The 27865-nt window shown below is 39.7% G+C and overlaps 2 long non-coding RNA genes and 2 other non-coding genes across 4 annotated transcripts; all 4 read right to left on the minus strand.

Annotated features, from left to right (window-relative positions):
- Positions 1–4019: 4019 nt before the first annotated feature.
- LOC131007236 (uncharacterized) lies at positions 4020–7008 on the minus strand. Its single transcript, XR_009095992.1, has 3 exons — positions 6799–7008; positions 4812–4872; positions 4020–4297 (listed from the first exon to the last, which is right to left on the minus strand). It is a non-coding gene; the product is annotated as an uncharacterized LOC131007236 (long non-coding RNA).
- Positions 7009–12765: 5757 nt separating this feature from the next.
- LOC131007237 (uncharacterized) lies at positions 12766–15754 on the minus strand. Its single transcript, XR_009095993.1, has 3 exons — positions 15545–15754; positions 13558–13618; positions 12766–13043 (listed from the first exon to the last, which is right to left on the minus strand). It is a non-coding gene; the product is annotated as an uncharacterized LOC131007237 (long non-coding RNA).
- Positions 15755–19390: 3636 nt separating this feature from the next.
- LOC131007354 (small nucleolar RNA R71) lies at positions 19391–19497 on the minus strand. Its single transcript, XR_009096058.1, has one exon. It is a non-coding gene; the product is annotated as a small nucleolar RNA R71 (small nucleolar RNA).
- Positions 19498–25267: 5770 nt separating this feature from the next.
- LOC131007345 (small nucleolar RNA R71) lies at positions 25268–25374 on the minus strand. Its single transcript, XR_009096049.1, has one exon. It is a non-coding gene; the product is annotated as a small nucleolar RNA R71 (small nucleolar RNA).
- Between the last annotated feature and the right edge of the window lie 2491 nt (positions 25375–27865).

Here is a 27865-nt window from a genome sequence, read left to right on the forward strand (position 1 = left end):
ACGGGTACGTCATAAACGTTCGCCTTGGATTCGTCTCTCTGGTTCAAATATACAACGTGCGCTGTTGTATCTTTTCTTCGCAAGAGTTTCCTTGCTTGTAGTACCGATATGATCGGCGTCTTCTTTCATTTTCTCTTAATGCTAATGAAGGAAGTAGGTTCTTGGCCAAGTGGCTGAAAAGATATCCGTCTCTCCTTGCATTGTATCTTCGCATGGTTTTCCTGTAACCAGTCCATTCCAAAATTATATCCAAGTGTCACATAGGCATCAATCTCAGGTCTCTTGCCTCGAGCTTAATCGATTCTAACTTAAATTCTAAGTTAGGGCACACGTGCGAAACCGTAGTAGTTCTGCCTATGGGTGTGGTTACTCTTTAGAGGTTGTGGAGCAGGCTCTACGTTCAGTATCGAACAAAAATACTCTGGGCACACCTTTCATCTCGCCTATACCTGTCAAATTTCCTCGATTCTTGTCCGGTGCTTTCTGCTCAAGCGCGAACAATATCTGGTGATGGGATTAATTCATCTACGGGGCTGGTGGTTGCCTTCTTGACTGACGTGGTCGATAGGCTGGCTGTTGTCGCTGTGGTAGAGGTAGCGGTAGAGTTCCCTCCATTGCTTTCGAGTTGCGGCCAAAACTGACTCGGTCGTTCTCCGCTTCCACTTTGCTGCCGATTCGGACACTGGTTCGAGTAGTGTCCAACCCTTTCGCAGGTGTAGCAAGTATATTGTCCCATTTTACACCCTCCCAAACGTAGTTTATTGCTCTTCGGGCAAGGCGATATCCCTCGCGGTCCTTGAAAGACTGCTGCTGGGGCAGCTGGGCCAACATAAGGCTATTTGTCTCAGTTCTGATATGGCGGTGGCACATTCTGACTCTGCCACGGCTTCTTAGGGCCTTGACTTCGGTCGTCCCATTTTCTCTTTCCTTCTTGCCCTCGTCCGGAAAAAGGTGGATTTCACGTTTGGATGCTCTAATTCGATTGGGGTGCTGAAGCTTGAATCGCCTTCTCTGGCTGCTTTGTTAGTTCCATATCTAGCGCTCTATTTAATGCTTCAGTACACATACACGTACTCTGACTCGTTAAATCGACTCGAATCTCTTGTCTCAAACCTGATCGGAACTATTCTGACATCTTCTCGTTCATCTCTTCTCGATATGTGGCACACCGAACCAAGTCACGAAACTGACGATCGTATACAGCTACGGTTTTATTGCCTTATCTTATATTATCAACTCTATTTCTTTCTTCAATCGATTTTTCTTCCTCGACAAAAGTCTAAGGGAACACATATCAACCTTAGAACTAATTCTCATAACTCACAAATCATAAAACTCTTACTCAACATCATACTATTTTCTAAATTCTCATAACTCAACGTCAAAGACATATTTCATGTCTATCATCGCAACATCAGATCAAAACTCTACTCAAGCATAGAGACTCTGGTCATCGTCATATGAACACTTAAGAAAATTTTCTCTCCCGAGAACTCTTACTAATTGCGGGGCATAACGAAAATAAAACATCCCCTAATACTACGACGATGCTACATCTATACTAGTCGTCATCTCAGTCTGCTATCGTGGAATACATTATCTGCTCTAACCTGTCATCTTGATCTTCTTGAATCTGCTACTGCCTACTCTGTCTTAGCATCACTTATTCTCATCCTCGAAATGGTTAGCTTTCTGCATAACTGGCTAATAAAAGAAAATTCATGGTCGAAAAGTTGTGCTCGTCCCGTAATAATTATATCCTACGATTGCTCTCATAAATCGTGGTTCTCCCAATCACTCCTCTTGTTATGCCATCCTAGTTACCTAGACATTCCTAACTCTTGTCGGATGTGGTAGGGAATAGGATGTGATGAATAAAAATGTCTGATCTTGAACAAGACGAGCTCAAGTTATGGAATGATTCCATAATAGCCAGTGCTATCTCAAGGATAATGAAGAAGTTACAATCAAAGGAAGATCAAAAGCTAGAACAGAACTAGAATAAAACTGAGATATGATATGATGGAAGTAAATCAATATTGGGAGTAGAAGCAATCCACTAAGTGGAAAATGAATAAATTGTCCACTGTTAAAGCAAGGGGTAAGGATTTCCAACACAAACGACTTAGGCTCGAACACAGTGGATCTGGAAAAATTTCTCAATAGCAATTAATTCATCTCCTGTTGGAGTTCAAATGGATGCAGAAAAATTTAAATACGACCAAGCGGGATAGGGACTTAATAAGCCTACTCTCATGACTACTCTAGCGATGATACGCGCGGTCCCGGTGAAAGTACCTCTATTTCAAAGTACAATTGGTCAATAGCATCTATGCATCCCATGAAGTCTCCATAATACGTTCGTCCTATTTGGGGTCGTGTCTATAAATCGTGATGAAATCTCTAACTCTCGTCGTATTATCTCAACTGTTGGTCTCTCTGCTCCTCTTCTTTATCTTCTTCTCGATTTATGTTCCTTCCGTTCCCTCTTCTTCTCGGAGGTATACTATAAGGAAAACGAATCATATAACTATAGGCCTCGAAACTAATCGTTCGTCATTACTAAATGCAATTTCTCTTTTTCTCACTTCACTTCTATATCTCATGTGCGATCTCAAAATTTTCAAGATTCTCGTCTACTCTATTTTTCGTCTATCATCGTTCGTAATTCTCATCAACCTCTATTTCTCATTTATCATCAAGCATCAACATCATCATTCTCAAAGATCTGATAAAGGTAGTGGAACTCACTAATCATCTACATCTCTGTATATATATATATATATAAGGAAAATTGCCTCTCTCTCGAGGTCTTTTACCAAAAGTAGGATCCTATGTACAAAGGTCCTAACACTAAAATGATGCTCTAGCTATACAAGCATCATTAGTACTAAGCGTCTATAGATATACACTATCTACTAATACGCACTATACTATGCTTCTCTACCTATATATATATATATATATATAAATTCAACTATACATCTATACATATGTACGTGTCTACTAGATACACGTGCTAACTAGCTATCGTCTCCTGAAATCCTGCTCGTCGCCTCGTCAACCTCCATATCTTCACTCGGCTCCGTCTCCTTGCTCGGCTCTGACTCCTGACTCTCATACTCGTCAATCAGTCGGTAGACGCTATCATCGCTCGGCTCATCCTCGACATCGGTGTCCACCATCGGACCATAAACCGGCACCTCAGGAACAGGTACCCATGTCTCAACTCTATCGGTAGTAGTATGACGCTGCAGTGGCTGGGTCCGTCCATAGCCGACCGTCATCTCCAGAGTCTCCTCATCGGGGTCCTCCTCGTCGCTGTCGAGCAGGGCTGGCCGAGATCCTCCCTCCTGGGCATCTCGGGACGGTGGGTAGAAAACTGGATGCATAAATAACTGAAACTCCAACGTTCCCGGCTCCGGTAAGGGAACGACCCTCGGATAAGGATCATAGGGCACTCGCTCAATCTGAGGTTCAGATGAAACTGGAATCGGATCAGCTGGGGGTGAAGGTGCAATCGAAAACAGCTCCTCGGGAAGTGGTGGCACAACAACTGCCTCATATCAGAATCCATCACCTCAAACATTTCCGCCATCAAAACAATACACAACTCATTAGTGAATCAAACTCAGCTCTCAACAGGAAAGCAACAAGAAACAACATCAACCTCTTACCTCGTTAAGCCGGAGGAGATGGGGTGCTGGGGTTTCGTTTCGAACTGACTCTCTCAAACTAGTCTAAGAATTCAAATTAGACTAGTACTCAATTTTAAAAGAGTAGGAGCAATCAAGGGTTCAACTTAGTCAAGCAATAGACTCAGAGCAGATGACCTGCTCTGATACCATCCTGTCGCAGCCCGATTCCCGACACTAGTGATAGTGGGGTACGAGTATCGATACGACTATTTTTAAAAGAATAAAAGATAAGAAGAATAGATCGAACATCAAGCGGAAGCTCGCATCAAAGCATGCTAAGGAAAATCGTCATAAATGAACCCAAGGGTAAACTCGTCAACGTCGTTATAACTTTTTAATTATCAGGAATTTCACGATCAAAAACAAAACAGGTATTGCTCATTTTTCATAAGGAAGAATAATAAGCAGAGTATCGCAGCAAAAGGCGAACCGATTATATGTATGAAGACACATAACCGTGAGTGTATTGGCTGGTTTCAAAAGAAAACTAAGTATCTCAAACATCAAACTCTAATTAACATAAAGGCAATATTAAATATGATCAAAACGATTGAAACGTTCCTCCACCAGCACCAGACCAATCTCACTCCTCGCTTAGCCTGCACATTTAGAAATACATGCAGGGCGTGAGTACATAATACTCAGTGGGCAAACGCCGAAAAACAAGAAAGGTGCTCTTAGAGCTATAAATTGAACTTGCCACAGTTTTAAGCAAATCACAGGGATTTTAGTATAAATAAACCTGTGAAAGCTGAATCTCAAACATATGCATCATAAATATCAAATGAACGATTGCGCAATCAAAATACTCAACATGTAAGTACCACATCTACAATTTATCACCAAAGGTACCGAGAAGTAGGCCTCCCTCTCGAGTACCGTGACCGGCCGACCCGAAGACGGCTCACAGTCACCTCTGTGCACAAAATCCCGTTTGTGGCAGGACCGAATTCGTCTCATCAGTAGATGGTAACATACAAGCTCAACATCAAAAATTGGCAAGTCAAACAGTTCTCAAATATCATTTATCTCAAAGCATTTGTTAATCTCATAACATCATAAAATCATTTTAGAAAGCTCATATGATAAACATATACTCAAAATATTGCCCACCTGAAGTCCTTCGCTAGTTTCGGAAAGAAAACAGGCGACTTACTTCTTCGTCTCGCTCGGTCTTCATAAATCATCATTATCGTCATCGAAGGTTCATGTGATAAAACAAACCTTAGTCAGAAACTCAATTTCTGAATCCAAACTCATCTCAACTATAACTTCTCACTCAACGTCTATTTACCCATTAAAACTCAATCCCTAGGTATACTCGGGTTCTAAGGATTCACACGTCCTATTATCGACTTAACTCTCAACTCGGCTCAAACTCATAGCAATCAAGCACATAAACAAGTATAAACACTTAAGCATATGAAAAACACACATAGACAAGTCAAAAACAAACTTCACTCTGCACTGACTCAACTTTAAAACCTCACCAGACTCTGTAAAGAACTCGTCTGGGGTCGTAACTTGTACCAAAAGAAACCTCTTGGAGTCTAGTTTCATTTAAAAAAAAGTAGGATCAACAACTCCAAGTAGTTTAGGAGATATGACTGTTTTACTACAGTCTACCATATTCGGCAGTTTTTAGCAACCGAAAAGTTTGATTTTTGAAAAATAGTAAACGTTGTCAAAAAGGTCTGAAATTTGGTGGTTACTTATCTAAGACACTCAGGTCTCAACCATAAAAATTTGGGTTCCAGAATGCTAAGGAAAGCTACTGGAAAAGGTGACTCCATTGGCTACTCACCGAACAATTCGGCAGAACGTAGCAGTTTTAGTTTTACATTTTATAAAAATAGCAAACGAAGTCCAAATGACTTGAAATTTTACCGGTAGGTTCAAAACTCTCAAATATACTTACCATAAAAATTTCAGGGTGTTTGGGTATCAAAAACCCCTCGAAAACAGTAGGTCAGTGCGTCGTGAAAAACGACTCCGAATCATACACACAAGCAAACATGCTCAACTCATCATTTAAACGAAGTAAACTCATCAAAGCTCACTTTAAGCACTTAAAAACATTCAAGTACAACATAAAACTCATAATACTCAATCTCGACTCTTTTCTTTCATCATCAACTCAAATCTCATAGAAAACACTTCAACGAACGCATCAAACAAATTCTCTTTTCAATCTCATGCTCAAAGTTACTCAAATACTCAAATATGATCTTTTACATCATATAACTCATTATTCACATATTCCTTCTCTCTTTATCATATAAACTAGATTTTAATGAAAATCCATGTATCAACATAAAACTCTTAACAAAACATGGCAAAAGTTCACATAATGATCATAGAGCAATTAGACCTCATTTTATCAAGCATCAAACTCACATCATACAAGAACTCAAAACTCATACAAACTAAACTAAGCCAAAATTTTATTTAGCCTACAATAGACTTAATCAAATATACAAAGACACTACTATCATGCTTAAAAACATATATCTTAAGCAAAATCACTTAAATAACACATAGACCAAAAAGTCCTAATTTTTACTAAACTAAACTCTTTCAAAATTTATAAACACATATGAATCTTTAATCCACTCATAGATCTTTCATTTTTAACCAATTAATCTCACATCAAAACCATCAATTCACAAATAAGGGCATTTATACACATATCCCTAATTTTAGTAAACTAACTCACGTCAAAGACTCCAATTGACATCATATACTCAAATTACTCCATCAATCATCATCATATACATCTCATAGACTCATTTACATCATCAATTTATCTATTAACTCTTTGACTCAAAAGTTCCCCTTTTGGGTAAACTAACTCCCTTCAAAGTTTCACATCTCACGGCACATATTTCACAACATACCTCAATCATCAATACACATCACATAACTCTCATTTTTCTCACCCCAAATCAAGAAAAGAAAAAGAAAATTTTTGAAGGGGTGGAGACCCACTTTTTCGAAAATTTAGAAAATAGGGAGGGGGTAATTTTCTTGCTTCATCTTTCAAGAATACACTCACACAACATCCTTCAATCAAGAATTATAGAAAAACATGGCCACTTACCCAAATTCTCACCAAAATTCTCACTTTCTCACTCTAACTTTGGAGCTTCTTCTTCAAGGATTCTCTTGATTAAAAGTGGCTAGAATGTGTTTATAGAAGATATTAGAGTGGTTTGAGGTGTTTGGTAATATTGTTGGAAGCTTCGAAGGTTTTCATCAATGGAGGAAAATGGTGGAAATGAGAGATGAAGGAGATTAGTGTGTGTTGGGTGAAAATGTGTGTGAGGAAAAGAGGTGATGTTGTCGAAAATTTCAAGTGAGGGAGAGAGAGAAATTAGCTTTGCAAGATTTGAATTGATCTTGTGTATCTTTAAAGAGATTTGTAAATCTTAGGGAATATTTGGCAATTAAAGCATGATCCCTCTCACTCTAATCTCTCTCTCACTCTAATCTCTACACTTCTCTCTCTCTAATCTCTACACTCTAAATCCCTACTCTCTCAATAATATACTCTCAATCTCTACTCTCCCAATCTCTACACTTAGTAATTTGAGGAATATAACATATGGTAGAGAAATTAAAATAAAGTGTGAGAAGGGTGATCAAATAAAAATCACAATAACTATGGAAAAGTCACTCATTAATAGAATACCATAGTATAATTATTCATGTGACCAAAATAATAATTATAGCACTATTATTAGTGCACTCACTCAATTGTAATATTCCTCTTCGTAGGAAAAATAATTTAAAAAAATTATGCTTAGAAAAATTTTCATAAACCGGCATCATTCGATTTCTCGATAAAAATAAACCATACTTGCTTTGGAAACTTAATCAAAATTCCAAATGCTAAAGTCTCAAATAAAAATCATAATAACTCGGTCACAGTGACACACATCACGAAAATCACATAATCAATCAGTCACGTAAATTCACATAATGTCACATCAAAGCAGTCGGCAAAACAAACAAACTAGACGTCTCTCGGACCGACTCTTTTCATCAAGGTTCTCACTCTTTCTTCCTCGGCTCTATTTCCAACTCATTATTCCTATTTTCTTAATAGGACAGTCAAACTCTGATAACTCAATATCCGGTAATTCTATTCCCGGTAGTCGGAAATAAAATAAAATCTTAACTCAATTCAATCAGCATCTCTATCTCAGCTCATTTCTCGAATCTCATCACTCTAACTCCATCATCGGTTTATTCACTCGTATCACTATTTAAAAGACATAATGTCTTATCTGGTCACAAAAAAAAAAGTAGTCTCGCATCTCGACATCTCAGTACTCTCAATAGTGCTAAGACACTATATCACAACATAAGGAAAAGTACGGGGTGTTACATCCTACCCCCCTTAAAAAAAATTTCGTCCCGAAATTTGAGTTATTCATCTTCGGGAAAAAGCTCTGGATACTTCTCTTTCATCTTCTCGTCAAGTTCCTATGTTGATTCTTCTTGACCGTGATGTCTCCATTGGATTTTCACCAAAGGAATCGACTTGTTCCTTAATTGTTGGATCTTCCGGTCCAAAATAGCATCAGGTCTCTCTTCATAGCTCAAATCTGATTCCAGGGATACTTCTTCTTGATGGATGACGTGTTTTGGATCAAACATGTACTTTCTCAATTGAGAAACATGGAAAACGTCATAGACGTTCGCGAAGCTCGGAGGCAACGCTAGTTTATAGGCTACAGGGCCTACCTTCTCTAATATATCATAAGGTCCTATATATCTCGGTTTGAACTTTCCTTTATTCGAAAACGATACACTCCCCAAGATAGGGAGAACTTACAGAAAACGTTGTCTCCAACGTCAAAAGAATCTACCCATCTCTAGAAGTTCTTGGAGTTGCAGCTTTAACTCTTGCAACTCTACATGGGCCACTCTATACGGCACTTTCGACGTCGGTGCGGTACCGGGTTCAAGGTCAATCGTAAACTCAAATTGTCGATCTGGTGGTAATCCTGGTAAAGTTTCAGGAAAACATCTTTGTACTCTCGCACGACGGGTACGTCATAAACGTTCGCCTTGGATTCGTCTCTCTGGTTCAAATATACAACGTGCGCTGTTGTATCTTTTCTTCGCAAGAGTTTCCTTGCTTGTAGTACCGATATGATCGGCGTCTTCTTTCATTTTCTCTTAATGCTAATGAAGGAAGTAGGTTCTTGGCCAAGTGGCTGAAAAGATATCCGTCTCTCCTTGCATTGTATCTTCGCATGGTTTTCCTGTAACCAGTCCATTCCAAAATTATATCCAAGTGTCACATAGGCATCAATCTCAGGTCTCTTGCCTCGAGCTTAATCGATTCTAACTTAAATTCTAAGTTAGGGCACACGTGCGAAACCGTAGTAGTTCTGCCTATGGGTGTGGTTACTCTTTAGAGGTTGTGGAGCAGGCTCTACGTTCAGTATCGAACAAAAATACTCTGGGCACACCTTTCATCTCGCCTATACCTGTCAAATTTCCTCGATTCTTGTCCGGTGCTTTCTGCTCAAGCGCGAACAATATCTGGTGATGGGATTAATTCATCTACGGGGCTGGTGGTTGCCTTCTTGACTGACGTGGTCGATAGGCTGGCTGTTGTCGCTGTGGTAGAGGTAGCGGTAGAGTTCCCTCCATTGCTTTCGAGTTGCGGCCAAAACTGACTCGGTCGTTCTCCGCTTCCACTTTGCTGCCGATTCGGACACTGGTTCGAGTAGTGTCCAACCCTTTCGCAGGTGTAGCAAGTATATTGTCCCATTTTACACCCTCCCAAACGTAGTTTATTGCTCTTCGGGCAAGGCGATATCCCTCGCGGTCCTTGAAAGACTGCTGCTGGGGCAGCTGGGCCAACATAAGGCTATTTGTCTCAGTTCTGATATGGCGGTGGCACATTCTGACTCTGCCACGGCTTCTTAGGGCCTTGACTTCGGTCGTCCCATTTTCTCTTTCCTTCTTGCCCTCGTCCGGAAAAAGGTGGATTTCACGTTTGGATGCTCTAATTCGATTGGGGTGCTGAAGCTTGAATCGCCTTCTCTGGCTGCTTTGTTAGTTCCATATCTAGCGCTCTATTTAATGCTTCAGTACACATACACGTACTCTGACTCGTTAAATCGACTCGAATCTCTTGTCTCAAACCTGATCGGAACTATTCTGACATCTTCTCGTTCATCTCTTCTCGATATGTGGCACACCGAACCAAGTCACGAAACTGACGATCGTATACAGCTACGGTTTTATTGCCTTATCTTATATTATCAACTCTATTTCTTTCTTCAATCGATTTTTCTTCCTCGACAAAAGTCTAAGGGAACACATATCAACCTTAGAACTAATTCTCATAACTCACAAATCATAAAACTCTTACTCAACATCATACTATTTTCTAAATTCTCATAACTCAACGTCAAAGACATATTTCATGTCTATCATCGCAACATCAGATCAAAACTCTACTCAAGCATAGAGACTCTGGTCATCGTCATATGAACACTTAAGAAAATTTTCTCTCCCGAGAACTCTTACTAATTGCGGGGCATAACGAAAATAAAACATCCCCTAATACTACGACGATGCTACATCTATACTAGTCGTCATCTCAGTCTGCTATCGTGGAATACATTATCTGCTCTAACCTGTCATCTTGATCTTCTTGAATCTGCTACTGCCTACTCTGTCTTAGCATCACTTATTCTCATTCTCGAAATGGTTAGCTTTCTGCATAACTGGCTAATAAAAGAAAATTCATGGTCGAAAAGTTGTGCTCGTCCCGTAATAATTATATCCTACGATTGCTCTCATAAATCGTGGTTCTCCCAATCACTCCTCTTGTTATGCCATCCTAGTTACCTAGACATTCCTAACTCTTGTCGGATGTGGTAGGGAATAGGATGTGATGAATAAAAATGTCTGATCTTGAACAAGACGAGCTCAAGTTATGGAATGATTCCATAATAGCCAGTGCTATCTCAAGGATAATGAAGAAGTTACAATCAAAGGAAGATCAAAAGCTAGAACAGAACTAGAATAAAACTGAGATATGATATGATGGAAGTAAATCAATATTGGGAGTAGAAGCAATCCACTAAGTGGAAAATGAATAAATTGTCCACTGTTAAAGCAAGGGGTAAGGATTTCCAACACAAACGACTTAGGCTCGAACACAGTGGATCTGGAAAAATTTCTCAATAGCAATTAATTCATCTCCTGTTGGAGTTCAAATGGATGCAGAAAAATTTAAATACGACCAAGCGGGATAGGGACTTAATAAGCCTACTCTCATGACTACTCTAGCGATGATACGCGCGGTCCCGGTGAAAGTACCTCTATTTCAAAGTACAATTGGTCAATAGCATCTATGCATCCCATGAAGTCTCCATAATACGTTCGTCCTATTTGGGGTCGTGTCTATAAATCGTGATGAAATCTCTAACTCTCGTCGTATTATCTCAACTGTTGGTCTCTCTGCTCCTCTTCTTTATCTTCTTCTCGATTTATGTTCCTTCCGTTCCCTCTTCTTCTCGGAGGTATACTATAAGGAAAACGAATCATATAACTATAGGCCTCGAAACTAATCGTTCGTCATTACTAAATGCAATTTCTCTTTTTCTCACTTCACTTCTATATCTCATGTGCGATCTCAAAATTTTCAAGATTCTCGTCTACTCTATTTTTCGTCTATCATCGTTCGTAATTCTCATCAACCTCTATTTCTCATTTATCATCAAGCATCAACATCATCATTCTCAAAGATCTGATAAAGGTAGTGGAACTCACTAATCATCTACATCTCTGTATATATATATATATATAAGGAAAATTGCCTCTCTCTCGAGGTCTTTTACCAAAAGTAGGATCCTATGTACAAAGGTCCTAACACTAAAATGATGCTCTAGCTATACAAGCATCATTAGTACTAAGCGTCTATAGATATACACTATCTACTAATACGCACTATACTATGCTTCTCTACCTATATATATATATATATAAATTCAACTATACATCTATACATATGTACGTGTCTACTAGATACACGTGCTAACTAGCTATCGTCTCCTGAAATCCTGCTCGTCGCCTCGTCAACCTCCATATCTTCACTCGGCTCCGTCTCCTTGCTCGGCTCTGACTCCTGACTCTCATACTCGTCAATCAGTCGGTAGACGCTATCATCGCTCGGCTCATCCTCGACATCGGTGTCCACCATCGGACCATAAACCGGCACCTCAGGAACAGGTACCCATGTCTCAACTCTATCGGTAGTAGTATGACGCTGCAGTGGCTGGGTCCGTCCATAGCCGACCGTCATCTCCAGAGTCTCCTCATCGGGGTCCTCCTCGTCGCTGTCGAGCAGGGCTGGCCGAGATCCTCCCTCCTGGGCATCTCGGGACGGTGGGTAGAAAACTGGATGCATAAATAACTGAAACTCCAACGTTCCCGGCTCCGGTAAGGGAACGACCCTCGGATAAGGATCATAGGGCACTCGCTCAATCTGAGGTTCAGATGAAACTGGAATCGGATCAGCTGGGGGTGAAGGTGCAATCGAAAACAGCTCCTCGGGAAGTGGTGGCACAACAACTGCCTCATATCAGAATCCATCACCTCAAACATTTCCGCCATCAAAACAATACACAACTCATTAGTGAATCAAACTCAGCTCTCAACAGGAAAGCAACAAGAAACAACATCAACCTCTTACCTCGTTAAGCCGGAGGAGATGGGGTGCTGGGGTTTCGTTTCGAACTGACTCTCTCAAACTAGTCTAAGAATTCAAATTAGACTAGTACTCAATTTTAAAAGAGTAGGAGCAATCAAGGGTTCAACTTAGTCAAGCAATAGACTCAGAGCAGATGACCTGCTCTGATACCATCCTGTCGCAGCCCGATTCCCGACACTAGTGATAGTGGGGTACGAGTATCGATACGACTATTTTTAAAAGAATAAAAGATAAGAAGAATAGATCGAACATCAAGCGGAAGCTCGCATCAAAGCATGCTAAGGAAAATCGTCATAAATGAACCCAAGGGTAAACTCGTCAACGTCGTTATAACTTTTTAATTATCAGGAATTTCACGATCAAAAACAAAACAGGTATTGCTCATTTTTCATAAGGAAGAATAATAAGCAGAGTATCGCAGCAAAAGGCGAACCGATTATATGTATGAAGACACATAACCGTGAGTGTATTGGCTGGTTTCAAAAGAAAACTAAGTATCTCAAACATCAAACTCTAATTAACATAAAGGCAATATTAAATATGATCAAAACGATTGAAACGTTCCTCCACCAGCACCAGACCAATCTCACTCCTCGCTTAGCCTGCACATTTAGAAATACATGCAGGGCGTGAGTACATAATACTCAGTGGGCAAACGCCGAAAAACAAGAAAGGTGCTCTTAGAGCTATAAATTGAACTTGCCACAGTTTTAAGCAAATCACAGGGATTTTAGTATAAATAAACCTGTGAAAGCTGAATCTCAAACATATGCATCATAAATATCAAATGAACGATTGCGCAATCAAAATACTCAACATGTAAGTACCACATCTACAATTTATCACCAAAGGTACCGAGAAGTAGGCCTCCCTCTCGAGTACCGTGACCGGCCGACCCGAAGACGGCTCACAGTCACCTCTGTGCACAAAATCCCGTTTGTGGCAGGACCGAATTCGTCTCATCAGTAGATGGTAACATACAAGCTCAACATCAAAAATTGGCAAGTCAAACAGTTCTCAAATATCATTTATCTCAAAGCATTTGTTAATCTCATAACATCATAAAATCATTTTAGAAAGCTCATATGATAAACATATACTCAAAATATTGCCCACCTGAAGTCCTTCGCTAGTTTCGGAAAGAAAACAGGCGACTTACTTCTTCGTCTCGCTCGGTCTTCATAAATCATCATTATCGTCATCGAAGGTTCATGTGATAAAACAAACCTTAGTCAGAAACTCAATTTCTGAATCCAAACTCATCTCAACTATAACTTCTCACTCAACGTCTATTTACCCATTAAAACTCAATCCCTAGGTATACTCGGGTTCTAAGGATTCACACGTCCTATTATCGACTTAACTCTCAACTCGGCTCAAACTCATAGCAATCAAGCACATAAACAAGTATAAACACTTAAGCATATGAAAAACACACATAGACAAGTCAAAAACAAACTTCACTCTGCACTGACTCAACTTTAAAACCTCACCAGACTCTGTAAAGAACTCGTCTGGGGTCGTAACTTGTACCAAAAGAAACCTCTTGGAGTCTAGTTTCATTTAAAAAAAAGTAGGATCAACAACTCCAAGTAGTTTAGGAGATATGACTGTTTTACTACAGTCTACCATATTCGGCAGTTTTTAGCAACCGAAAAGTTTGATTTTTGAAAAATAGTAAACGTTGTCAAAAAGGTCTGAAATTTGGTGGTTACTTATCTAAGACACTCAGGTCTCAACCATAAAAATTTTGGTTCCAGAATGCTAAGGAAAGCTACTGGAAAAGGTGACTCCATTGGCTACTCACCGAACAATTCGGCAGAACGTAGCAGTTTTAGTTTTACATTTTATAAAAATAGCAAACGAAGTCCAAATGAATTGAAATTTTACCGGTAGGTTCAAAACTCTCAAATATACTTACCATAAAAATTTCAGGGTGTTTGGGTATCAAAAACCCCTCGAAAACAGTAGGTCAGTGCGTCGTGAAAAACGACTCCGAATCATACACACAAGCAAACATGCTCAACTCATCATTTAAACGAAGTAAACTCATCAAAGCTCACTTTAAGCACTTAAAAACATTCAAGTACAACATAAAACTCATAATACTCAATCTCGACTCTTTTCTTTCATCATCAACTCAAATCTCATAGAAAACACTTCAACGAACGCATCAAACAAATTCTCTTTTCAATCTCATGCTCAAAGTTACTCAAATACTCAAATATGATCTTTTACATCATATAACTCATTATTCACATATTCCTTCTCTCTTTATCATATAAACTAGATTTTAATGAAAATCCATGTATCAACATAAAACTCTTAACAAAACATGGCAAAAGTTCACATAATGATCATAGAGCAATTAGACCTCATTTTATCAAGCATCAAACTCACATCATACAAGAACTCAAAACTCATACAAACTAAACTAAGCCAAAATTTTATTTAGCCTACAATAGACTTAATCAAATATACAAAGACACTACTATCATGCTTAAAAACATATATCTTAAGCAAAATCACTTAAATAACACATAGACCAAAAAGTCCTAATTTTTACTAAACTAAACTCTTTCAAAATTTATAAACACATATGAATCTTTAATCCACTCATAGATCTTTCATTTTTAACCAATTAATCTCACATCAAAACCATCAATTCACAAATAAGGGCATATATACACATATCCCTAATTTTAGTAAACTAACTCACGTCAAAGACTCCAATTGACATCATATACTTAAATTACTCCATCAATCATCATCATATACATCTCATAGACTCATTTACATCATCAATTTATCTATTAACTCTTTGACTCAAAAGTTCCCCTTTTGGGTAAACTAACTCCCTTCAAAGTTTCACATCTCACGGCACATATTTCACAACATACCTCAATCATCAATACACATCACATAACTCTCATTTTTCTCACCCCAAATCAAGAAAAGAAAAAGAAAATTTTTGAAGGGGTGGAGACCCACTTTTTCGAAAATTTAGAAAATAGGGAGGGGGTAATTTTCTTGCTTCATCTTTCAAGAATACACTCACACAACATCCTTCAATCAAGAATTATAGAAAAACATGGCCACTTACCCAAATTCTCACCAAAATTCTCACTTTCTCACTCTAACTTTGGAGCTTCTTCTTCAAGGATTCTCTTGATTAAAAGTGGCTAGAATGTGTTTATAGAAGATATTAGAGTGGTTTGAGGTGTTTGGTAATATTGTTGGAAGCTTCGAAGGTTTTCATCAATGGAGGAAAATGGTGGAAATGAGAGATGAAGGAGATTAGTGTGTGTTGGGTGAAAATGTGTGTGAGGAAAAGAGGTGATGTTGTCGAAAATTTCAAGTGAGGGAGAGAGAGAAATTAGCTTTGCAAGATTTGAATTGATCTTGTGTATCTTTAAAGAGATTTGTAAATCTTAGGGAATATTTGGCAATTAAAGCATGATCCCTCTCACTCTAATCTCTCTCTCACTCTAATCTCTACACTTCTCTCTCTCTAATCTCTACACTCTAAATCCCTACTCTCTCAATAATATACTCTCAATCTCTACTCTCCCAATCTCTACACTTAGTAATTTGAGGAATATAACATGTGGTAGAGAAATTAAAATAAAGTGTGAGAAGGGTGATCAAATAAAAATCACAATAACTATGGAAAAGTCACTCATTAATAGAATACCATAGTATAATTATTCATGTGACCAAAATAATAATTATAGCACTATTATTAGTGCACTCACTCAATTGTAATATTCCTCTTCGTAGGAAAAATAATTTAAAAAAAATTATGCTTAGAAAAATTTTCATAAACCGGCATCATTCGATTTCTCGATAAAAATAAACCATACTTGCTTTGGAAACTTAATCAAAATTCCAAATGCTAAAGTCTCAAATAAAAATCATAATAACTCGGTCACAGTGACACACATCACGAAAATCACATAATCAATCAGTCACGTAAATTCACATAATGTCACATCAAAGCAGTCGGCAAAACAAACAAACTAGACGTCTCTCGGACCGACTCTTTTCATCAAGGTTCTCACTCTTTCTTCCTCGGCTCTATTTCCAACTCATTATTCCTATTTTCTTAATAGGACAGTCAAACTCTGATAACTCAATATCCGGTAATTCTATTCCCGGTAGTCGGAAATAAAATAAAATCTTAACTCAATTCAATCAGCATCTCTATCTCAGCTCATTTCTCGAATCTCATCACTCTAACTCCATCATCGGTTTATTCACTCGTATCACTATTTAAAAGACATAATGTCTTATCTGGTCACAAAAAAAAAAGTAGTCTCGCATCTCGACATCTCAGTACTCTCAATAGTGCTAAGACACTATATCACAACATAAGGAAAAGTACGGGGTGTTACAGTTCAAGTCTAATAGGATCGGCCCTCCAGTGGTATACGAATCTCCCGAATAACTCTATTAGCTCTTTTGCCCAACTAACTGATGTTTTTGTCCAGCAGTATGCAAGTAGCAGGAAATTGGAGAAGATCTCGGAGGACTTGTACGCCATTGTTCAAAGACATGGAGAACCCCTTCGAGACTACATTGGAGGTTTCAACAAGGAGAATGTGTCAATCACCAACTGTAGCGAGCAAACCGCTGTCACCGCTTTTCGCAAGGGTCTATTGCCCGGCTCGGATCTTTATAAAACTCTCACCAAGTACCCGTGCAAGACCATGGAGGACGTGTTGATTCAGGCTTGGGCACAGATTAAGTGGGAGGAAGACCAATGATAAACACTCATTTTGCATTGTTTTTAGGAGTGTTTAAGTGTTCAAAGTGCTAGAATTATGCTTGGTTGTGATATCATTTGGTTTAAGTTTCATATTCTTTTGTGATATTGCTTTTGGGTATGGTTTTGGTCATTTTGCTATAGGTTTGAGTGTTTTGAAAGCTACATATGGATGTTGAAGATCCAAATATCAAGTTACAAGTGTTCCAGATGCGAAAATCGATGAAACGAGCTTGAAGAGCTCGAGAAAAGGAGGAAACGGAGTTGCCGGCGATCAACCGGCGACCCAGCCGGCGACCGCCGACAGAAGAGGAAATACTAGGCACGGGCCGGCGACCCAGCCGGCGACCGCCGCTCAGCCCGCCGAGAAATCGGCGTGGCTGGCGATCGGCCGGCGCCCGCCGGGCGCCCGCCGCGTAAAGAGGAAAAACCGTGAAGAAACCGGCGACCGCCGGATGCCCGCCGAGGGGTCGCCGTCTGTCCGCCTTTATGCGTTTTTATGCGTTTTTCAAAGTCTGTTCGAGCTCATACTCTGTAGTTTTACCCTGGCACTATATATAGGTCATCTTTTGACCTATTCAGGGTTCCCAGATTTTATTTTTCAGTTTTCTAGCTTTCAGAATTTCATTGCTTTCTAGTTTTCAAGGCTTGGATCAAGACTGAAGATTCAAGCCGCTACAATAGTTTTTCATTCGGTTTTTATACAATTTAGTTTTTATAATTGCATTCTATTTAATTATGCTTATGTTATATTTTAGCATGTCTGGCTAGTTTCCTTTAGCTGATTCTAGGGTTTGTAAATAGTTGATTGAATTTATGTGATTTATTTGTTAATACCTTTGTGCCTTCCAGTTTATGATTCATAATTCCTGGTGCTTGAATTCTTGTGAATTATCTGATCAATAGTTTGCATGTTTAGCTATTCGGTTTGAGACCTAGCGGAGATAACTGTTTAGCGGATTCAGGAATGTATGATATGATTTTAACCTTGAGACCTAGCGGAGATAGGTGGATCATAGGGAGCTATTCTTAGGAGCTATTGGGAGTTAGTAGATTTTCTTGAGACCTAACGGAGATAGATAATTTACTAATCTACGATCGTTGCTGCTCTAGCGAGAGTAATTGATTAATTAAGTGATCTCTCATCATAACTGGATTAAACTGGTACATAGGATTAATAGATTTATTATGTGGATTTAGTTAATGAATTTACTACCCTAGGATCAGTTGTCTTTTAATATTCGAATTTTCCTACGTCTTTTTAATTATTGTTAATTGCGTTTTAGTTTAAAGTTAATTAAATCTTCCTTCTTTCGTTTGCCTGAATATTACTAGAGTGTAATTAGGATTACTTAGAGTGATTCGTCATAATAGTCCCTGTGGATACGATACTCGGTTACTTAATTTGTGCTACAACTGCACCGTGTTAGTTGCGGTAATTTGTTGCTAATAATTTAGTGATCAACTTTTTGGCGCCGTTTCCGGGGACTGTTTAGAATTGACTTTAATATTTCTAATTAGACTTAAGCATTATTTCAGGTGTTATAAGTTTATTTTTTTTATTTTTCTAGTTTTTTAAATTTCTGTTTTTGTTTGTTGTCTCAGGCGTGTATGATCACGAGATCCAAAGGAAAGGAACATCTAGTGCCTTTGAACTTGGAAATCGAAAAGCAGTACAAAAGAGACAACCGCGAAAAGAAGAAGCAAGCAATGGCAGAGCAACAGAATAACATGGACCTTGAAACTCTTGTGCGAGCCGTGACACACCTTCAGAGGCAGCTAGACGAAGAGAGAGAGCGCAACCGGACTCCTCCACCAGAGCCACCACTGAATCACATGTATCAGCCTCGGGTTGATCAATTTCAAGGAGGTAGCTGGGGACCAACTGTGCAGGCTAACACGTTCGAGCTGAAGCCGGGATTGATAAACATGGTGCAAGCTGAACAGTTTAGTGGAGCGGCTTCTGAAAATCCGCATGCTCACATTACCCAGTTCCTAGATATCTGCGACACTATTAAGCAGAATGGAATGCCACCTGATGCCATCAGAATGAAGATGTTTGGATTCTCTCTCAGGGACAGAGCGAAGGAGTGGTTCAAGAGTTTGGACAGAGGTGCTATTACTGGATGGGAGGATTTGTGTAGAGCTTTCCTAGCAAAATACTTTCATCCTTCTAAAGCTCAGAAAATCATTGCAGAGATTTCTCACTTTTCCCAATTTGGAGATGAGACCATTCACGATGCTTGGGAAAGATTTCGTGAGTTGCTCAGGAATTGTCCACAACATGGTTTCACAGAAGATCAACAAATCATTCACTTTTATAATGGTTTGACTGGTCTGACAAAAAGTATGGTGGATGCTACTGCAGGTGGATGTCTTCTCCATAGAAATACAAAGGAGGCTTATCGTGTGATAGAAGAGATGGCCTCCAACAGTTATCAATGGCCGAATGACAGAAATCCCACGAGAAGAATTGCAGCTGTGAATGAGGAGAGAGATGATTTTAAGGAGAAATATGAAGCTCTTCAAAAGCAGTATGAGTTGGAGAGAAAGGCACTGCTAGCTAAAATTCCTCAGCAGCCGGGTTTACCTGATGTGTCGCAGTTTGAAGATGCTAATTATGTCCAGCGGCAGTACCAATTCAATAGACCAAACTATCAGGGACATCCGGGTGGAAATCCCCCATATCATCCAAATAACAGGAATCATCCAAATTTTTCCTATTCAAATCCCAATAATGCTTTGCAACCTCCACCAGGATTTTCTGTTTCTAGTGGGGGAGTAATCAATGAGCCAAAGAAAGATTCAATGGAGGAAATGATGAAGCAAGTATTGGTGAAGGTCACCGGAATGGAGGCAAACTCGGCAAACATGGGGATCAAAATCTCCAACATGGAGCAAAACTTTTCAGTGTTGTCTAAGCAGGTGCAGATGTTGGAGATTCAAGTTGGTCAGATGGCTAACCAAGCAGCTGCACAGCACAAGCCAGGCCAATTTCCTAGCAACACTCAGTTCAATCCGAAGAGCCAACATCAACAATTTCAGCAAAATCAGCAATGTCATTCCATACGGGTGGTTGATACTACAGTTGAGGATGCAGAGCAGCGGGATCATCCAGAACAGCGGAATGACAAGGAAAAAGGCAAAGTAGTGGAGGACGACGATGATGACTTGGAGGAGCTTGCAGCGAAACAGACGCCTCCCCCTAAAAAGGATTCGAGCTCTTCTGCTGTTAAGGAGCCGGTTCCAACTCTTACGTTTCCCAGGCCAGAGTACAAGCCTGTAGCACCTTTCCCGAATAGCCTGGCAAAGCCGAAGATGGATCAGAAGTTAGCCAAATTTATGGAGATGTTTTCAAAGCTTCACATCAACATTCCTTTACTTGATGCTTTGAGAGATATGTCAGGCTATGCCAAGTTCCTCAAGGACGCAGTCTCCAACAAGCGGAAGTTGGGGAAATATGAGACGATCAATCTTTCCGAGGAATACAATGCAGTGCTACAAAGGAAGCTACCATTGAAGCAGAAGGACCCTGGCAGCTTTACTATAGCTTGTAAGATTGGAGGGCAGAATTTCTAACGTGTTCTTTGTGATTCAGGGGCAAGCATCAATTTAATGCCTCTCTCAATTTTCAACCGATTGGAGATTGGAGATATAAAGCCTACCTCTATTGCATTGCAGATGGCAGATCGTTCCATCACATATCCCAAGGGAATTGTGGAGGATGTCCTAGTGCAGGTGGAACAATTTATTTTCCCTGCATATTTCGTAGTGTTGGACATACCGGAGGACAAAAATACTCCATTGATCTTGGGGCGGCCGTTTCTAGCTACGGGCCATGCATTGATAGACGTGCAAGAGGGAGATCTGACTTTCCGCGTCAATGATGAAAAGATGACATTGAGAGCCTATGGGGAAACTGTGATTTGCAAGAAACCTCCACCAAAGGAAGTTCCCCAGAATGAAATGATTAATTTGACTGACAGTTTTCTAGCAAATTCGGAGAATGAAGAGGTTGAGAAGAATGAGCTGCCCAAGTATGAAGCCAAGAAAAAAACTCCAAAACCAAAAGAAGTTCTGACTTTTGAGATGTGTTTGTTTTTGGAGCATGATGGGGGGTCTTTGAAAACCCATACCCCCAAGAAGAAGAAAGTGAAATTCCGAATTTTTCGGAACAAGAATGAGAAGGGGGCAATGCTTGTGGAGGATGTCCGAGCCAAGAGAAGTGTTTTTGTGGAGAGGGCACCAAAGAGTAGAAAAGCTTTCCAATGGTTAGAGTGCTGTTTCCGACCTCCATGAGTTTTTGAGGTATCGTCGAGCTCTAGACGTTAAATTAAGCACTTGTTGGGAGGTAACCCAACCGTTTCTTTGTTTTGTTTTCCTTTCGTTTAGTTTCTTTTTGTTTCTTTGTTTTCTTTGTTTTCTTTGTTTTGGGGTTTTTAGTGCATCGTTGAGCTTGGAAGATGCGGGAACTCGCGCTTGGTTCATACCACCACCATGGAGCATGTTTTTTCTGTGAGTAGTGATACACATATCATCATCCCTCCAAACTTATTTTCGAACTTATGTTCTGTAATAAGTTTGGGGGAGGGGGGTGAGAATAGATATGTGTATCACTTTTATCTTTTTGTTGGCTTTATTGTTTTATCCTGTTTGGTTGGTGGTGTGTGATTGTTTTTGAGATGATTATTGCTCCATTAGATTTTTGGTGAGGGGCTTATGATGATTTCTTTGATAAAATTTGGTAGAATTCAATCTTCTTTGACAAGTTGAGCATAATTTGAACTAATTTGCATAGTTTAGGGTGATTTTGACCTTGATTTTGGTACGTTGAATAAACCTGTGAGGATTTGGGCCATAACTGTTTATCATACACAGTTTATTCTTTGCTGTGAGTTTTGTCATTGCATGTGGTGATCTTCTAGAACTTGCCATGGTTTCTGTGTCGAGGTTGCTGTTGTGCCCAGGATTATGAGATGATTTTAGGCCATCTTTTGTTAGCCACAATTTTTCCCAAACATTATCCTTGAAAAAAAATTATCCTTTGTTATCCACTTTGAGCCTAATTAGCTTTTATTCTTTAGCTGGATGATAGGGGGTGATGTAGTATATGGGAATCTTTGTGTGGTGAATATCATAGTGGTTCATGAAAAAGAAGGGATGATATTATGATACTATTTACTCTTATAAGCTCTAGAAAAGTTGTGGAAAAAAAAAGAAAAAAAAAGAAAAGAAAAAGAAAGAGAAAAAAAAGTATAAAGTCGAGTGTATATTGAGATATTTGTTTGAAAATCGACTTTGTGTGTTGGAAATAAATGGAGAGCATAAAAGAGTGTTTAGTTCTGTTTTGTGATGATTAAATCCCTTGAGTTGTGTTGATTATGGTGATATAGTTGGGTGGAAGATGGAATTTATTCCATGCTTGATTAGTGAAACTATAAGGTTGGTGTTCTTGATCTATTTGAGTCACTTAGCCTATATTTCCCTACCTTAACCAATGTCCCTACATTATAACCCGAATAAAAAGACCTTTTTGATCTTAGTCCTGGCACACTATTAGCGATGGAGATTGTAGACGATTGGCAAGCCTATGGTAAGTGATCTGCATTGCATTGAATTCGATGAGAGTATACACGTCCCATCATACACATTGAGAGTTGAGTGATACACATACATAGTGAGATTCAATTGTTTGAAATTCAAGGTTGATTTTGCTTTAAGTTGTGTTTAATTGGTGAACTTTGTGTTTACTTGTTGGAGATTTGAGAATTCTAACTTTCTATGTTTTTCTGAGGCCTCTGTGATCCAAATTTCTGCCCATTCGTGTTTATTGAGTTTATTCTTTCCATTATTCGAGGACGAACAATGATGTAAGTTTGGGGGAGTTGATAAACACTCATTTTGCATTGTTTTTAGGAGTGTTTAAGTGTTCAAAGTGCTAGAATTATGCTTGGTTGTGATATCATTTGGTTTAAGTTTCATATTCTTTTGTGATATTGCTTTTGGGTATGGTTTTGGTCATTTTGCTATAGGTTTGAGTGTTTTGAAAGCTACATATGGATGTTGAAGATCCAAATATCAAGTTACAAGTGTTCCGGATGCGAAAATCGACGAAACGAGCTTGAAGAGCTCGAGAAAAGGAGGAAACGGAGTTGCCGGCGATCAACCGGCGACCCAGCCAGCGACCGCCGACAGAAGAGGAAATACTAGGCACGGGCTGGCGACCCAACCGGCGACCGCCGCTCAACCCGCCGAGAAATCGGCGTGGCTGGCGATCGGGCGGCGCCCGCCGCGTAAAGAGGAAAAACCGTGAAGAAACCGGCGACCGCCGGATGCCCGCCGAGGGGTCGCCGTCTGTCCGCCTTTATGCGTTTTTATGCGTTTTTCAAAGTCTGTTCGAGCTCAAACTCTGTAGTTTTACCCTGGCACTATATATAGGTCATCTTTTGACTTATTCAGGGTTCCCAGATTTTATTTTTCAGTTTTCTAGCTTTCAGAATTTCATTGCTTTCTAGTTTTCAAGGCTTGGATCAAGACTGAAGATTCAAGCCGCTACAATCGTTTTTCATTCGGTTTTTATACAATTTAGTTTTTATAATTGCATTCTATTTAATTATGCTTATGTTATATTTTAGCATGTCTGGCTAGTTTCCTTTAGCTGATTCTAGGGTTTGTAAATAGTTGATTGAATTTATGTGATTTATTTGTTAATACCTTTGTGCCTTCCAGTTTATGATTCATAATTCCTGGTGCTTGAATTCTTGTGAATTATCTGATCAATAGTTTGCATGTTTAGCTATTCGGTTTGAGACCTAGCGGAGATAACTGTTTAGCGGATTCAGGAATGTATGATATGATTTTAACCTTGAGACCTAGCGGAGATAGGTGGATCATAGGGAGCTATTCTTAGGAGCTATTGGGAGTTAGTAGATTTTCTTGAGACCTAACGGAGATAGATAATTTACTAATCTATGATCGTTGCTGCTCTAGCGAGAGTAATTGATTAATTAAGTGATCTCTCATCATAACTGGATTAAACTGGTACATAGGATTAATAGATTTATTATGTGGATTTAGTTAATGAATTTACTACCCTAGGATCAGTTGTCTTTTAATATTCGAATTTTCCTACGTCTTTTTAATTATTGTTAATTGCGTTTTAGTTTAAAGTTAATTAAATCTTCATTCTTTCGTTTACCTGAATATTACTAGAGTGTAATTAGGATTACTTAGAGTGATTCGTCATAATAGTCCCTGTGGATACGATACTCGGTTACTTAATTTGTGCTACAACTGCACCGTGTTAGTTGCGGTAATTTGTTGCTAATAATTTAGTGATCAACTTTTTGGCGCCGTTTCCGGGGACTGTTTAGAATTGACTTTAATATTTCTAATTAGACTTAAGCATTATTTCAGGTGTTATAAGTTTATTTTTTTTATTTTTCTAGTTTTTTAAATTTCTGTTTTTGTTTGTTGTCTCAGGCGTGTATGATCACGAGATCCAAAGGAAAGGAACATCTAGTGCCTTTGAACTTGGAAATCGAAAAGCAGTACAAAAGAGACAACCGCGAAAAGAAGAAGCAAGCAATGGCAGAGCAACAGAATAACATGGACCTTGAAACTCTTGTGCAAGCCGTGACACACCTTCAGAGGCAGCTAGACGAAGAGAGAGAGCGCAACCGGACTCCTCCACCAGAGCCACCACTGAATCACATGTATCAGCCTCGGGTTGATCAATTTCAAGGAGGTAGCTGGGGACCAACTGTGCAGGCTAACACGTTCGAGCTGAAGCCGGGATTGATAAACATGGTGCAAGCTGAACAGTTTAGTGGAGCGGCTTCTGAAAATCCGCATGCTCACATTACCCAGTTCCTAGATATCTGCGACACTATTAAGCAGAATGGAATGCCACCTGATGCCATCAGAATGAAGATGTTTGGATTCTCTCTCAGGGACAGAGCGAAGGAGTGGTTCAAGAGTTTGGACAGAGGTGCTATTACTGGATGGGAGGATTTGTGTAGAGCTTTCCTAGCAAAATACTTTCATCCTTCTAAAGCTCAGAAAATCATTGCAGAGATTTCTCACTTTTCCCAGTTTGGAGATGAGACCATTCACGATGCTTGGGAAAGATTTCGTGAGTTGCTCAGGAATTGTCCACAACATGGTTTCACAGAAGATCAACAAATCATTCACTTTTATAATGGTTTGACTGGTCTGACAAAAAGTATGGTGGATGCTACTGCAGGTGGATGTCTTCTCCATAGAAATACAAAGGAGGCTTATCGTGTGATAGAAGAGATGGCCTCCAACAGTTATCAATGGCCGAATGACAGAAATCCCACGAGAAGAATTGCAGCTGTGAATGAGGAGAGAGATGATTTTAAGGAGAAATATGAAGCTCTTCAAAAGCAGTATGAGTTGGAGAGAAAGGCACTGCTAGCTAAAATTCCTCAGCAGCCGGGTTTACCTGATGTGTCGCAGTTTGAAGATGCTAATTATGTCCAGCGGCAGTACCAATTCAATAGACCAAACTATCAGGGACATCCGGGTGGAAATCCCCCATATCATCCAAATAACAGGAATCATCCAAATTTTTCCTATTCAAATCCCAATAATGCTTTGCAACCTCCACCAGGATTTTCTGTTTCTAGTGGGGGAGTAATCAATGAGCCAAAGAAAGATTCAATGGAGGAAATGATGAAGCAAGTATTGGTGAAGGTCACCGGAATGGAGGCAAACTCGGCAAACATGGGGATCAAAATCTCCAACATGGAGCAAAACTTTTCAGTGTTGTCTAAGCAGGTGCAGATGTTGGAGATTCAAGTTGGTCAGATGGCTAACCAAGCAGCTGCACAGCACAAGCCAGGCCAATTTCCTAGCAACACTCAGTTCAATCCGAAGAGCCAACATCAACAATTTCAGCAAAATCAGCAATGTCATTCCATACGGGTGGTTGATACTACAGTTGAGGATGCAGAGCAGCGGGATCATCCAGAACAGCGGAATGACAAGGAAAAAGGCAAAGTAGTGGAGGACGACGATGATGACTTGGAGGAGCTTGCAGCGAAACAGACGCCTCCCCCTAAAAAGGATTCGAGCTCTTCTGCTGTTAAGGAGCCGGTTCCAACTCTTACGTTTCCCAGGCCAGAGTACAAGCCTGTAGCACCTTTCCCGAATAGCCTGGCAAAGCCGAAGATGGATCAGAAGTTAGCCAAATTTATGGAGATGTTTTCAAAGCTTCACATCAACATTCCTTTACTTGATGCTTTGAGAGATATGTCAGGCTATGCCAAGTTCCTCAAGGACGCAGTCTCCAACAAGCGGAAGTTGGGGAAATATGAGACGATCAATCTTTCCGAGGAATACAATGCAGTGCTACAAAGGAAGCTACCATTGAAGCAGAAGGACCCTGGCAGCTTTACTATAGCTTGTAAGATTGGAGGGCAGAATTTCTCACGTGTTCTTTGTGATTCAGGGGCAAGCATCAATTTAATGCCTCTCTCAATTTTCAACCGATTGGAGATTGGAGATATAAAGCCTACCTCTATTGCATTGCAGATGGCAGATCGTTCCATCACATATCCCAAGGGAATTGTGGAGGATGTCCTAGTGCAGGTGGAACAATTTATTTTCCCTGCAGATTTCGTAGTGTTGGACATACCGGAGGACAAAAATACTCCATTGATCTTGGGGCGGCCGTTTCTAGCTACGGGCCGTGCATTGATAGACGTGCAAGAGGGAGATCTGACTTTCCGCGTCAATGATGAAAAGATGACATTGAGAGCCTATGGGGAAACTGTGATTTGCAAGAAACCTCCACCAAAGGAAGTTCCCCAGAATGAAATGATTAATTTGACTGACAGTTTTCTAGCAAATTCGGAGAATGAAGAGGTTGAGAAGAATGAGCTGCCCAAGTATGAAGCCAAGAAAAAAACTCCAAAACCAAAAGAAGTTCTGACTTTTGAGATGTGTTTGTTTTTGGAGCATGATGGGGGGTCTTTGAAAACCCATACCCCCAAGAAGAAGAAAGTGAAATTCCGAATTTTTCGGAACAAGAATGAGAAGGGGGCAATGCTTGTGGAGGATGTCCGAGCCAAGAGAAGTGTTTTTGTGGAGAGGGCACCAAAGAGTAGAAAAGCTTTCCAATGGTTAGAGTGCTGTTTCCGACCTCCATGAGTTTTTGAGGTATCGTCGAGCTCTAGACGTTAAATTAAGCACTTGTTGGGAGGTAACCCAACCGTTTCTTTGTTTTGTTTTCCTTTCGTTTAGTTTCTTTTTGTTTCTTTGTTTTCTTTGTTTTCTTTGTTTTGGGGTTTTTAGTGCATCGTTGAGCTTGGAAGATGCGGGAACTCGCGCTTGGTTCATACCACCACCATGGAGCATGTTTTTTCTGTGAGTAGTGATACACATATCATCATCCCTCCAAACTTATTTTCGAACTTATGTTCTGTAATAAGTTTGGGGGAGGGGGGTGAGAATAGATATGTGTATCACTTTTATCTTTTTGTTGGCTTTATTGTTTTATCCTGTTTGGTTGGTGGTGTGTGATTGTTTTTGAGATGATTATTGCTCCATTAGATTTTTGGTGAGGGGCTTATGATGATTTCTTTGATAAAATTTGGTAGAATTCAATCTTCTTTGACAAGTTGAGCATAATTT

This window comes from Salvia miltiorrhiza, chromosome 1 (assembly GCF_028751815.1).
Source record: "Salvia miltiorrhiza cultivar Shanhuang (shh) chromosome 1, IMPLAD_Smil_shh, whole genome shotgun sequence".
Taxonomy (NCBI): domain Eukaryota; kingdom Viridiplantae; phylum Streptophyta; class Magnoliopsida; order Lamiales; family Lamiaceae; genus Salvia; species Salvia miltiorrhiza.